General features: G+C 39.2%; 1 protein-coding gene, 1 long non-coding RNA gene and 2 other non-coding genes across 15 annotated transcripts in view; 3 read left to right on the top strand and 1 right to left on the bottom strand.

Moving 5' to 3' along the window:
• The window catches only part of WASF2 (WASP family member 2), a 73,237-nt gene that overhangs the window by 23,298 nt on the left and 34,715 nt on the right, over nucleotides 1-15,224 (bottom strand). For 2 of the 12 annotated variants that reach the window (XR_014081019.1, XM_081586375.1), the window contains exon 1: nucleotides 6,919-7,017. The exons of 6 other annotated variants lie outside the window; for them this stretch is intronic. The gene's annotated coding sequence lies outside the window, so the exon portion shown is untranslated. Of the gene's footprint in view, nucleotides 1-6,918; nucleotides 7,018-11,886; nucleotides 12,075-15,224 lie in introns of those variants that run through there. 4 more of the 12 variants (XM_081586373.1, XM_081586377.1, XM_081586374.1 and 1 more) reach the window with 2 other exon arrangements.
• On the top strand, nucleotides 755-13,060 carry LOC145543759 (uncharacterized). Its single transcript, XR_014081020.1, has 3 exons — nucleotides 755-887; nucleotides 8,493-9,455; nucleotides 10,928-13,060. It is a non-coding gene; the product is annotated as an uncharacterized LOC145543759 (long non-coding RNA).
• LOC145543863 (U6 spliceosomal RNA) lies at nucleotides 7,358-7,464 on the top strand. Its single transcript, XR_014081110.1, has one exon. It is a non-coding gene; the product is annotated as a U6 spliceosomal RNA (small nuclear RNA).
• TRNAC-ACA (transfer RNA cysteine (anticodon ACA)) lies at nucleotides 8,087-8,158 on the top strand. The gene has a single exon. It is a non-coding gene; the product is annotated as a tRNA-Cys (tRNA).

The following is a 15,224-nucleotide window of genomic DNA, read 5'->3' as shown; positions in this document are numbered from 1 at the left end:
AAACTTGGAAATGAGGCAAAGACTTCCAAGGCTCTTGACTCAACTCAGCTTTAAGTTGTGGAGTTGAGACATACTTGGGTTAGTGCCCTGAGTCTTGACACCTTACTAGCTGTGTGATCTTGGGCAATTTTCCTAGAGACATTAAATAATGTAACATATATAAAATGTCCAATACAGGGCTAAGAAAAAAAAGTAGTTATTTTTAGTTCAATAGACCTGAGGCAAATCCTCCTGTAAAGTCAATTTTATTCATTGACAAATATTTTGAAACACTTTTAACAATGGGCATATTATGTAGTAGAACGCAGTATTCACATAAATTTAAAGATGAAACTCTAGACGTCAATGAAATTTGTGAGTTCTTTTTCTGGAGACTGCTCCCAGCCATGCTGCTGGACCTCCTGAAGAACATACATTCTCTCTCCTCCACTCTTTTACAATGGGTTCCTCATCTGAACCACAGAACACAGAAAAGGATTAGTGACTGTTTTCTCCATTCTCATCAAGAGTGTAAACAACTAGCACCATTCCAGATGCACTGGAGAGAAGCTAATGCATTATATACAATGGATGCCTGATGGCATTAGAGCTTAATGTTCTCATGGGAATCCAGTTGAGAAAAGCTCCTCGATCATCAGCAGTCATTTAGTGGAAAATTAGTGGAGCACTGGGTGTTGAGGAACCACTAAATTAAGGAAGTGACATGGTCAAATCTGCATTTTTAGACAAATCATTCTAACAGAAGTAGGAAGCTGTATTTGGGCAGAAGACTGGAGGTAAGAAGACCAGTTGGCAAACTCTTCCCAGGATGAGAAGGAGACAACAGAATGGAGAGGCCCACCACAGCTAGCAAGTAAGAACTGAGAAACCACAGACAGGTTGCAAGGGTGAGTCCAATCCTTCAGCCCTATCTGTAGCTCTCTCCTGACTGTTCTGTACAAAGTGATAAAATGTATGTTTCTTTATTAAACATATTATGAGGGAGTTCCCTGGTTGCCTAGTGGTTAGGATTTGGCACTGTCACTGCTGTGGCCTGGTTGCAATCCCTGATCAGGACTGAGATCTTGCCATTTATAACAAATTTTTAAAAATAAAAGTACTATGAAAAGAACTAAATGCTAGCGCCAGGAATGAAGGGACAGTGAAGAAAACCAAGCAAGTAGTCATTCTTAGCGAGAAAAAGAAGTTTTGGACACATGGAAAGTGGAATGTCCTGTCTTTATAGAATCAGTAAAAGTTCTTTTTCAGTTATACTTTACTTTGATTGGAAAAATTATACGCTATAGTGATATTTGCTAATTTGGGGGTTTGAGAAGGTCTTACCTTTAGGGATGTTACATAGGAGAGGAATTAAATTAGAACCACTGGGAAGATAAAAGTTACAGGGATGTAGATTTCAATTAAGTTAGTTCTTTTTAATTAGAGCTGTCCTATATTAGAATGGGTTCTCTTCAGAGGTGATAAGTTCCCCAGTATCATCCCCTGGATACCAGCTATTAGGCATGTTAGGGGAGAGATTCCTAGACTGGAAGAAGATGATATGGAGAGGTCAGACTGGATGCCCTCTAAATCAAAGATGATATAATTCTCACTCTGGGCTTCAGTTTCCTCATTTGCAAAATAAAAGGACTAAGCCAGATGATCTTTAAGAATTTCTAAAATTCTTGGATTTGCTGGACTTTGGCCACCTGATGTGAATAACTGACTCATGTGAAAAGACCCTGACGCTGGGAAAGATTGAGGGCTGGAGAAGGGGACGACAGAGGATGAGATGGTTGGATGGCATCACTGACTCAATAGACATGAGTTTGACTAAACTCCGGGAGTTGGTGATGGACAGGGAGGCCTGGCATGCTGCAGTCCATGGGGTCGCAAAGAGTCAGATACAACTGAGCAACTGAACTGAACTGAAAGCTGCCATAACCTCTGCTTGGCCAACAGTCACTTGCATTTTGAACATAAGGCCAGGGGAGGTCTAGGCACTGTAGAGATGGGTGGATCATGTTCACGAATCAAACTCTTCTATAGATCTAGAATGGTAAAAAGGACATTCCAGACAGTGCCCTGGGGTTAAGTTAATTATATTCCAGGAGCCTCCCAAGCCAATCTGGGGCTGGCTACTCAAAGATGTAAAAAAGAAAAAAAAAAAAAAAGGCTTTTTTTTTTTTTGGACCAGTTACAGACATCCAGTCAGACTCAGCAGCAACCCCCATCTTCATCTTCACCCCTAGCTATTTTCAGCTTAAGGGACATGAAAATGAGAATAAATCAAAGACTTCAACCATCCCCTCCAAGCCATGGCTTGAAGTACACTGACCAATCTGGACTGCCAGTACCATGATGGGATTCATGCTTTGAATTGGAAATTGGATGAGGTGTTCTTTGAGGTCCCTTTACAACAGTAAGAGTCTACAAGTCTGTGTATTTGAAGTTATCATGGGATATTTATATATCACATTTGGTCAGTCTTACGGCAAAAGGAGACTCTGACATGTACCCTACACTCTGAACTCTCAACTCTGTTCCCGACAGCCTGCAGCAGGAGTGGGGTGAAGTAGGTGAGAGGGACAGATCTGGAAGCTGGAAAAAGGTAATAAAGGAAGACTGTATGTGAGGGGGAAGATACACTCATTTGTACCCTACACTCTGAATTCCTATTAACAGCAGGACAAAAAACAGATGACTCCTCATTCTGGCAATGACATGTATTAGTAGCTGTTTATTATAAATAAATAAACAATGCTTCATTTAGAGCCATGGTCACTGATAACACCTGCAGATTTCTATGGTCACATCCCAAAGCAAGTATATCTGAGCTACAGCAATAACTATAACAACAGAAATGCTTCTCAAGGCAGTTCCTCTTTGAAACATACCCTCAAAATGCTGATCAGCAGTAGCATGGGATGAGAACATGTGGGGATATTGTATGTGTGGCAATTAGGACTTCTGCTTTTCACTTCAGCATTTCCCACTGTTCTATAGTTAACAGCACTTTGGATAGGGGCATATGAGAAGCGCCTTACTTTGTAGACTAGTTTCCTCTTTCAGGAGATAAATTTCTTTATGATAAAGAATATGCATTCCACAGTGGTTCAAGAATCTCAATTGAAGTCAAATAATCACTTGATTTCAAAATAAAACACAACACTCAGGTTTACTATAATCTAAATTGGTCCATCAAAATATTTAAAGAAGTATGAATTTACTGTTGCATATAGCAGTTCCTCACTATCATGCAACAATCACAAGGAGAAATGTCTCTTTATAGACTTAGGTACCTACCCACTTCCTGTTGAAATACAGGGTGGGGCTGAAGCTACAAATATAACCAGACTCTCTCCAAACACAAGAAACTACTGACAAATCAGTTTAGGTCACCAGAATAATGTTCAAAAAAGCTAGCAAGATAAACAGAACTCCAAGAGTGGACAAAGAAAGTATCTGACTGGGAGAATCAAGGAAAAAAGCTTACTTGTGATCTAAAACCAGGAGAAATTACCAATTTCATAAATGAATGACACCAGCTATGGACCTACCTTCAATAAATGTAAAGTTCCTTCTTGTCCTAATTTGGTTTGGGGAAAGTAGTCCAGGGGAACAGGACTTTTAAACTACAGTATCTTACTCCTTGAACACACTGCACATCTATCAAGGACCACTCACATCTGGCAATTTCATAACTTTCTATTACTTTTCGGGGCAATACCACCTTTTTTCTTCTATTACGCTTCAGGCTCTAATCATAGCTTTGTTCTTAAAGCTAAAATTGGGAGCTAACTTTGACCTGCAAAATTGGTTTCTTCTAGTATCAACTATTCCATAGAAAACTGCCTTTTTTTGTTGGTTTTTGTTTTTGGGTTTTTGTTTTGTTTTATTATTACTGTATAGTTGCTTTACAATGTTGTGTTAGCTTCTGCTGTACAGCAAAGTAAATCAGTTACAAGTATACATATATCCCCTCTTCCCTGGATTTCCTTAGGTCACCAAAGAGCATTGAGTAGAATTCCCCGTGCTAATAGCTGGTTCTCATTAACTGAAACTGAAGTCGCTCAGTTGTGTCTGACTCTTTGCGACCCCATGGACTGTAGCATACCAGGCTCCTCTGTCCATGGGATTTAGTTCATCTATTTTACACACAGTAGTGTATACATGCCTATCCCAATCCAATCCCAATCCCACCCTTCCCCCTTGGTAGCCATATGTTTGTTCTCTACATCTGTGCAATACCTGGAGAAAACCGTAATTCAAAAAGATACACGCACCCCCAATGTTCACTGCAGTACTATTTACAATAGCCTGGACATGGAAGCCACCTAAATGTCCATCAACAGAGGAATGGGGAAAGAAGATGTTGTAAATATATACAATGGACTATTATACTCAGCCATAAAAAGGAATGAAATTGTGCCATTTGCAGAGATGTGGATGGGCCCAGAGACTGACATACAGAGTGAATTAAGTCAGAAAGAGAAAATCAAATACCATATATTTAACACATATATGCAGAATCTAGAAAAATGGTAAAGATGAACTTATCTGCAAAGGAGAAATAAAAAACTGCTTTTTTAAATGGCCAAAATTAAGCTCTCTTTTTAAGTAAGATCCATCTGGTTGTCCAAAAGAAAATACACTTAAAATTGTGCACTGGAAACCACTTAAAACTATGAGTTGGGTTCTAGTTCTTAAGCCTAACGATGACTAGCAATTGGGGGAAAACTTTCAATTCATCTTTCCAGTTCATCTGTGAGCCGCACTAAAAAAAAAATGCTTGAGAGGTGCTATATGAAACTGAGATTTTGTTTACAAAATACTCCTAGCTCCAAAGAGAAGATTTATTCACATAAAATATATCCTGTATCTGCATCTTTGCCTAAGTTCTCAGTTATGAATCCACTTAAATTACACAGGGTCTGCATGGTTATCACTGGTAACTTTAGTAACAGACACAAAGTTCATTTTACTTTCCCAGTCTTAATTCCAATTTCTAGCAATACTTAATCATCAAAATGGAATGGTCTGAAATACTCCAAACTATCCATCTAAAAGGTCCTACTTTTGATCCAGCAATTACACTCCTGGATATTTATCCAAAGAAAACAAAAACACTAACTTGACAGGTACCTGCACCTCTATGTTCCCTGCAGCATTATTCACAGTAGCCAAGACATGGGAGCAACCAGATGCCAATCAATGACTGGATAAAGAAGACATGGTATATACACATACACACATACACAATGGAGTATTGCTCATCCATAAAAAAGCAATGCAAACTTTTGGGACTGATATATACATACTACTATGTATCAAATACATAACTAATAAGCACAGGGAACTCTACTCAACACTCTGTAATAGTCTATATGGGAACAGAACCTAAAAAAGAGTGGATAGGGACTTCCCTGGGAGTCCAGGGGCTAAGACTCAGGCTCCCAATGCAGTAGGCCCCCGATCAATTCCTGGTCAGGGAACTAGATCCCACATGGTGCAACTAAGAGTTCGCATATCACAACCACAAGATCTCACATGTTGCAACTAAAGATCAAAGACACCGTGTACCTCAACTAAGACCCAATGCAGCCAAATAAATAAACATTTTAAAAAATAAAAATAAAAAAATAAGAGTGGATACATGTATAACTGATTCACTGTGCTGTACAGCAGAAACTAAAACAACACTGTAAATCAACTACAGTAAAATTACCCCCCCCTCAAAAAAAGAATGAAATCTTGCCATTTGCAACAACATGGATGGACCTAGAGGGTATTATGCTAAATGCAATAAGCCAGAGAACAACAAATACTGTATGATTTCACTTATATATGGAATCTAAAAAAGAAATGAACAAATATAACAGACATGGGTTCCTTGGTGGCCTAGCGGTTAGGATTTGGCACTTTCACTGCCGTGTGTGTGTGTGTGTCTGTGTGTGTGTGTGTCTGTGTGTGTGTGTGTGTGTCTGTGTGTGTGTGCGCGCGCGCGCGCTCACTCAGTCATGTCTGACTGTTTGCAACCCCATCGACTGTAGCCGGCCAGACTCCTCTGTCCATGGAATTTTCCAGGCAACAACACTGGAGTGGGTTGCCATTTCCTACTCTAGGGGATCTTCCCAACCCAGCAATCGAACTCGAGTCTTTAGCGTCTCCTGCATTGGCAGGCGGATTCTTCACCACTGGGCCACCTGGGAAGACTGGGATTCAACTGCTGGTTGAGGAACTGAGATCCCTTAAGCTGCAAAGTGTATGGCAGGGCCATAAAAAAAAAAAAGTAACAGAAAACAGAATTATAGATACAGAGAACAAACAGGTGGTTGCCAGAGGACGGGGGAAAGAAGAAGTAGGTGTAGGAGATTAAGATGTATAAACTTCCAGTTGCAAAATTAACAAGTCAGGGGTATGAAATGTACAGTATGGGAAATACAGTCAGTAACTATGATATATATTTGTATTATAACATATCTTAACTAGACTTATCCCGGTAATCATTTTGAAATGTTTCAAAACACCAAATCATATACTGTATAATAGGAACTAACACAGAGTGCAGGTCAATTATACTTCAAAAATAAACTCATAGAAAAAGAGATCAATTTTATAGCTACCAGACACAGGGGGAGGGGAAATTGGATGAAGGCAGTCAAAAGGTATAAACTTTCAGTTATAAGATAAATAAGTGCCAGGGATATAATGCACAACATGATAAATATAATTAACACTGATGTATGTTATATACAAAAATTGTTGAGTGAAAATCCTAAGAGTTTTCAACAAACACAAATTTTATTCTATTTAATTTTGTTATCTATATGAAATGATGGATATTAGTAAAATCATTATGCTGCATACTTTAAATATATACAGTGCTATACGTCAATTATAGCTCAATAAAACTGGAAAAAATAAATGGGGGCTTACTTTTACTCTGATTGCATGCATGCTAAGTTGCTTCAGTCATGTTCAACTCTGACCCTATGGACTGTAGCCCACCAAGCTCCTCTGTCCATGGAATTCTCCAGGCAAGAATAATGGAGTGGGTTCTCTGTCCATGGAATTCTCCAGGCAAGAATACTGGAATGGGTTGCCATGTCCTTCTCCAGGGGATCTTTCCGATCCAGGGATCAAACCCACATCTCTTCTGTATCCTGCACTGGCAGATGGGTTCTTTACCACTGGCGCAACTATGAATGATTTTGCTCCGAAGTGAGAAAACCTTATTCCTAACATTTGTGGGTACTCAAGTACCAGATTTCTTTCAGCTATAGTCATCAACTGAGCATTACATTCACACAGGAGTTTACTATGAAAAACAACTCAACTGCTCTGGGACAAAAAAAAACTAACAAAACAAAATCTCGTGCTTGCTTCAGCAGCACATATACTAAAATTGGAACGATACAGAGAAGATTAGCATGGCACCTGCGTGAGGATGACACTCAAATTCATGAAGCGCTCCATATTTTTTAGGAATAAAACCACCATATGACCCAGCAATCCCACTCCTAGGCATATACCCTGAGGAAACGAAAATTGAAAAAAACACATGCATCCCACTGTTCATTGCAGCACTATTGACAATAGCTAGAACATGCAAGCAACCTAGATGTCCACTGACAGATAAATGGGTAAAGAAGTTGTGGTACATATACACAATGGAATGTTACTCAGCCATAAAAAGGAGTGTATTTGAGTCAGTTCTGGTGAGGTGGATGAACCTAGAATCTAGTCTACAGAGTGAAGTCAGTCAGAAAGACTGCTAGAAACAGGAAGATAAATATGGTATTCTAACACATATATACGGAATCTAGAAGAATGGTACTGAAGAACTTATTTACAGGGCAGCAATGAAGAAACAGACAGAGAATAGACTCATGGACATGGGGAGAGGGGAGGAGAGGGTGAGATGTATGGAAAGAGTAACATGGAAACTTACATTACCACATGTAAAATAGAGTAACCAATGGGAATTTGCTGTATGGCTCAGGAAGCTCAAACAGGGGCTTTGTATCAACCTAGAGGGGTGGAATGGGGAGGGAGATGGAAGGGAGGTTTAAAAGGGAGGGTATACCTATGGCTGATATGGGCTTCCCTGGTGGCTGAGATGGTAAAGCGTCTGCCTACAATGCGGGAGAGCCAGGTTCGATCCCTGGGTTGGGAAGATCCCCTGGAGAAGGAAACGGCAACTCATTCCAGTATTCTTGCCTGGGAAATCCTACAAATGGAGGAGCCTGGGAGGCTACAGTCCATGGGGTCACAAAGAGTCAGACCCGACTGAGCGACTTCACTTTCACTTTCTTTCATGGCTGACTCATGTTGAGGTTTGACAGAAAACAGCAAAATTCTGTAAAGCAATTATCCTTCAACAAAAAAACAGATTAAAGAAAAACCAAAACCTCAACAAATCACTGCACAAGATTATTAGAAATGTGTCAATAACTCATACAAGCCTTAACAAAGTATTCTCTTTTTTAAAGAGTTTTCTTTATTTACAGACAACGACAGACATGAGTGATCTCCAGTTGGTGGTGGCCAAAAAACTGAGATGAAGATAGATACAAAAGGCACTCCTCTCCAAGTACCTGGGCTTGAATACCTGGGCGGAAGCCTAACCTGGACATGTGTGACCATACAGGAACATAAAGTTGTTTTTTATGGGAGAGCGTCTAATCCCAGTTTACTATCTCACCCAGGGATAGAGAAAACGGAGCCGGGCTGTAACCCTTCTTTACTGGCTCCTGCAAGCAGTAGTCTACTGCACTTGGTGAAGCTCCCTACAGACGAGACACTGGAGCAGCCACTGGTGGATGAGATACTGAAGCAAGTTTGAAAATGAGGAAGGAGATAATCAGGATGGAATCGTACATTAGGCACTGAGTCAGTCTCATTTCATCCTGCCAGCTCTCTAGCCATGCATTTTAATCTCTATGATGCTTCTCTTCATATTTCAAGCATCTCTCTGTAGTAACTACTCCCTCTCTGGGATGAAAAGGCCAAAAGAGAAGCCAGTTCTACACAAATGAGAAAGGCCAGGGGAGAAAAGGTTACAGAGCAACAACAAAAAAGGAAATTCAGCAAAATGTTTTGCTGACAGCTCAGGGCGATACACAAACACACCGTGTGGTCATAGAGCAGCCAGAGCAGTGGTCCTGGATGTGACTGCTAACACACCAACTGAAGCGAGGAGAGGGACCCAGCAATCACAGCTACATCTGTACACCAGGGAGTGGAATTATGAAGCAAACTGCCATGAAATTTCATATCAACTATTCTATTCTGCCAGCTGTAACAACAATTCATTGCTGAAAAAGTGTCACACACTCATCTGTCACTAACGGCCAAGCTGTCAGCCACTGACTAAGAGCGGCAAAAGGCAGCTGTACATCTTCCTCTCACAAGGTCTATCTACCACTCAAAACATGGGATTTACAAGGAAAAGTCCCTGAACAAAGGGAAAAGTAAGTGTCCGTTTCTTTTCTATCCTCAGTTTACTAGGTTACCAAAGCCCTCAAAAGACCTAATAAGCAGTGATGTAGAGCAGCAAGAGCATGGACATTAGAGAAAGAGCTGTGGATTTCAACCCACTACTGCCAAACCAGTTCTGGGACCTTGGCAAGCAGTACTCTCTCTGTCTGTTTCCTAACCTGTTAAAATCAGTGAAATGATCTTTAGTTTTCAAGCTTGTTGTGCAGAAAAATGAAATAATGCATGTATAAAATACTTAACATAGTACCTGGCACAGAATAATCACAACAGTAGTAGTAATAGTAGTTCCAGCAGCAGTAGTAGTACCGAAGTACTAATTCTACATCTATCTAGCGCTTAGTTCTGGCATATAGTTAAATATGTGGTTCTCTTAACTGGTAAACAACTCTATTAATAAGTTTCAGGTTGCATTAATGGCTAACTACTAATTATAGCACCCTTATCAATCAATAAATATTTATCAAGTAGACACTAGATGACGCAAAGAAATATAAAATTCTTCCCATGACTCCAAGAACTTATAATTTGAGGAGACAGATAAAACACAGGTAAGGAACAACACAGTAAACAGAAGTTCAGTTATCAAACAAATGCTGCTGCTGCTGCTAAGTCGATTCAGTCGTGTCCGACTCTGTGCGACCCCATAGACGGCAGCCCACCAGGCTCCCCTGTCCCTGGGATTCTCCAGGCAAGAACACTGGAGTGGGTTGCCATTTCCTTCTCCAGTGCATGAAAGTGAAAAGTGAAAGTGAAGTCGTTCAGTCGTGTCCGACTCTTAGCGCGACCCCATGGACTGCAGCTCACCAGGCTCCTCCATCCATGGGATTTTCCAGGCAAGAGTACTGGAGTGGGGTGCCATTGCCTTCTCCGGTCAAACGAATGATGTAGTCAGTTTTGACAACAGAAAGGAAAAGATCACTTTCAACTGAACAGAATTCCTGGAATGAAGACCGGAACTGGACAGGATTTGGATTTAAAGAATAAAGAAGGGAAGTTTTCTAGGTGGGGGTAATATAAGTAGAAGACTTGAATTCTACCATAAGTATTTACAGAAAAGTCACAATTCTAATGGGCTTTTACGGTATTTCATGAACTCTAAGATGCATGATAATTCCAGAGATGTTAAAATATGGGGGAAATGTACACCTCAGAATTAATGAAACATAATATTTCTTTTTCTATAATATGATAGGGTGAACAAGATGGTCTTTAAAAGTTCTTTCCAATTCTAAAATGATATGAAAAAAAAGAAAAAAGAAAATGATATGATTTGGTAACTTAAGACTTACAAGATAATACTCAAATTTTACTAAATCATCAACAGCATGAGAAGAAAGATAATAAAAAATAAGAGAGACTGAAACCAAATTCCACTATTTATTTGCAAGGCTAAAATGTTTACTTCCTAATTAATATGTTCATATTTTCTTTTACATGTGCTAAGTTGCTTCAGTCATGTACAACTCTTCGCAACCCTATGGACTGTAGCCTGACAGGCTCCTCTGTCCATGGAATTCTCCAGGCAAGAATACTAGAGTGGGGTGCCATTTCCTTCTCCAGAGGATCTTCCCCACCTATGGATCAAACCGGCATCTCTTAAGTCTCCTGCATTGGCAGGGTGGGTTTACCACAAGTGCTACCTGGGAAGCCCTTTACTCTATATATTTGAACATAATTATAACAGCTGTTTTCATATCTGGTAATTCTATCACCTCTGTCATTTTTGAGTGTTGCTACGAACTGATTTGTCTCCAAATTATGGGCCACATTTTCCTGGTAACTTTGACTGGACGTTGGACATTGTGATTTTATGATGCTGAGTACCTAACATTGTTGTCTTGGTTTCAAGAGTGGGAGACTTTTTTCTGGTTGGCAGTTAAGTGACTTCTGGTTCAATTTGGTACAACTGAGGTTTCTTTTTAAGCTGTGTTAGGGTGGATCTTGAGCAGCTTTTACTCTCTTGGCTCTTTAGTCCCAGTACAAATGTGGCCCTTCAGTGATCTCTACTGGATGCTCTCTACTGGATCTCTGCTGGAGAAGGAGCAACATGGGCTCTCTACTCTGGCTGATAGGAACTAGAACACCTCCCCTGCACTGGGAATCAGTTACCTCATAACTTCCTGGTCACTCTTATCCAACCTCCTGTAATCTGACCCCAGGCATATGGGTGATCAGTCAAGCCTCAAGGAGACCCTAACAAGATTTCTAGAACAGTATTCTTCCTCTTTTCCAGAACTGCACCCCACAGCTTCCAGTTGCCTCAGCCTCCCTTGAACTATTAACGCAATTTGTCTCTTCAGTTCAGTTAAGACGAATCTGCTCTGCCTGGGATCCGTCCACCCACCTTGCTCCATGGTTAGAATATACATCTAGACAGAAAATCAGGGTAATCACGGGGCTCACCTCCTTTCACGGGGCTCACCTCCTTATTTCCCTTCTCCCAGCGATCAAAGCCACAAGCTTCCAATGTAAGTCAGGACTTGATTTCCACTCTGGTTTTGCAAGGTCCCCAATCATAAAGAGGTACTAATTTCAATTTATCTTCAATAAGTATATGCCATGGAAAACTTTTAAAAGGAAGAACAGGTATCCTAAAATCAAATAAGAAAACACTGCAAAAAGGTAGGATATCACCACTATACAGCTGTAACATATTTGAATAACATTTAATTTTCTGAATAATCATAATTAATAGTGGCAGAAAATTTCCCTTTTTCTTTTTTAAAGTCGGTACTCATATAGGTGTTTATCACATTAAAAAAAAATCAATACAACTTGATGAATCCAGAGGCAAGTTAGTCAAGAGTCAAGGATTCCCTGAGCCACTAGTTGTATATGACTTTGGGCTGGTTAATCTCTCCAAGCCTCATCTGTAAAATGGGAAAAATAAAACCTATCTCATAGGATGGTTTTCAGGATAAAATGAGGTAACATACATAAGCCTTCTAGAGGGGTATCTAGCACCTAGTAGGTACTCAACAACTGATAGCTCTCGTTATTGCTAATTCAAAGGAGCACTGAGTTTATTGGACTTACCTCCTAGTGGTAATACAATAATTTAAAGAGAGTAGGTCAAATTAAACAGCACTGAGCATTACACAAAGAGTTCTCCTAATTGGTTCTCTTCTCTTTGGTCTCAGTGGAAACCAAGCAGTAGGTAGGCCTCTTACCTTCTGAAACAGGTTCTCTGGGAGTATGAAGACAAGCGCTGAGAAAGAAAGGGATGACCTCAAAATTCCACCAAATGCAAAACTTATTTTTGAAGTGGAATTAGTGGATATTGATTAAAATAGTAAAGACATCAACAATAAAATATGGCCATGAAGAAACTTATATATCTAATTAGAGCTGGTTACTATTGTTAAGTGAAGAGTCAACTGGAAAATTCAAGTTAGAACTTGTTTACTTGATCCCTCAACTTTTAAGAAATGCAATCCATTATAAATCCTTGAATTTTAAAATATTTTACTACAGCTGTGTAAAATACCACTCAAAGAGAACTGATTTGCCTTTTACCTCATGTTGTAAACTAAAAGGTTCAATAAAAATGCATCCAATGTAAAAAAAAAAAAAGAAATGGATGGCCTCTGCTTACGTTATACCAATTTTAAGGATTAAGACAAGGGTATCAGTCTATCAGTCTTCCAAATCACAGTCAAGAGTCAATTCAATATTTTCACTTTATGTATTTTGAAAGCAGTCTCAAAGGTACTATTATCTGGATTGTGGCATTTCTTAAAAAAAAAAAAAATCTTTCATCTTAAAGGCCCAAGGCAAATGTCACCATTTCTAAGAAGCCTTCCTCAACTCTTCTAGTCTTAAGTCATTTCTCCCTATCCAAAGGCGCCAAAAAAGTATGCTGAACCTTTTACCGCAGTCACTACGTTCTACATTGTAGCACAGCTTTTTGGAGTACACAATTCTTTGAATACATGAACTGAAAAACAAAATGTCTTTAAACCTAACAGAAACAGTAGTAACAGCAGCAGCTATTGGAATCTGCTGTTACAAGGGTGAGATTATTAAAAACTTCTTTGCATCCTACAGTGTCTGCCCAAAATGTGCCAGGTATTTATTCACATTTTCTTTAACAAATCTAATCTTCAAAACACTACTGAAAGGTAACTGGCAGCATTCTGATTTTACAGCTAAGAGAACTAAAACACTAAGGGCACTTCTGTAACTTGATCACAGTCATACAGCTTTGAAACCCAGGTCCATCTGCATCCATGACACTATGCTGACTTCACAAACCTCCCTAGCCAAGACTGTGCCCGTATTTCTCATTTTCATACACAAGTGCCACCAAACCCCAGACTAGTTTCTTCCCCCTCAAAAAAAAGATAATATGCTAACATAAGAAAGCCTTCCTGACATATTTACCCTGGAACTGAAATGGTGTTAATGAGAATAACACACTGCTTTCTCCCTCTCTACACCCAGTTTTAGCCAGCTGCTCAGGGGCTTCACATCTTTCACTTTAAATAACATAAACACTGGCTCATTTAAAGTGCCAGCCTCAGATAACATTATTCAGATGCTACTGCTTTTCAAACAAACTCCTGTTTTCAAACAGCTAGGCATTTGGGGTTCCATCACTTCTGATGGGTTACTTTTACTTACAGGGTCCCTGAAAATCACTTTACGTTTCATTCTCTGGGCACTGTTGAACTCATCAAATCTTGTCATTAAGGACTTTTTTTTAAGTGCCTAATCTGTCATCTTCTTTTACAAAGAACCAAAACACATTCTTATGGGTAATTTCTAAACTGTATACAGTAGTCCCTTTTTTCCAAGGGTCACACATTCCAAGCCCCCCAAGGATGCCTGAAGGTACCAAACCCTATATATAAACAAAATACTTTTTTCTTTCCTTGTTAGGTTGAGAACTTTCACCTTTTCACTTAAAGGAAGCACTTTTGGTCTCTCTTTGGCTACTCTTGCATTTGAGGGTCACCTATCGGTAAAATAAGGATTATGTGAACACAAACACTGCAACACCTGACAACTGATCTAATAACCAAGATGGTGGCTGAGTGACTACCAGGCAGGTAACACACACAGCGTGGATATGCTGGGCAGAGGTGATTCATGTCCAGGGCAAGACAGAGTAAGATGGCATGAGATTTCATTATGCTACTCAGAAAGACGAGCAACTTAAAATTTATGAATTGCTTATTTCTGGAAGTTTTCATTTAATAATTTTGTACTGAAATTAGTTATTATTTAATAATTTTGGGTAACTGAAACCGAGGAAACTGAAACTTCAGATTATGGATGATGACTGTATGTGTGTTTTAAAATAATATTCTTCCGAGCCTTTTTCTAAAAAGCACAATTGTGTTTCCTTTTTAGCCCAAGTAAAGATAATCATATATCAGAAGTGAGTCCCACCCCATCCCAATCTCTTTCTGCATATGGGGAATGCTGAAAAGATAAGTCTTTTTTAATTATTAAATGTAAATAGCTCATTAAAAATAATCCAATTACTTTAATTGTAAAAAGGAAGTAATTACAATATGTACATGTATTCTTGCCTAGTAGATTTAATATCTTAAATTAATCTTTTCAGCATTAATATTTTAAATTAACCTTTGATATTAGAAAAATTCAAGAGATTGATGTCTATTTTCAATATATATATATAAAGCTGTACCTTATGGATCTTTGTTGTGATTTCACCCACAAACAATTTTTGTGGGAACAGCCCCATCCCCATAGAGAAGGGTAATTAAATAACA

Source organism: Giraffa tippelskirchi, chromosome 3, assembly GCF_054371585.1.
Source record: "Giraffa tippelskirchi isolate mGirTip1 chromosome 3, T2T-mGirTip1v1.2.pri, whole genome shotgun sequence".
In the NCBI taxonomy this organism is placed as follows: Eukaryota; Metazoa; Chordata; class Mammalia; order Artiodactyla; family Giraffidae; genus Giraffa; species Giraffa tippelskirchi.
Note: the sequence above shows the minus strand (reverse complement) of the source record. Positions and strands in the feature narration are given on the sequence as shown.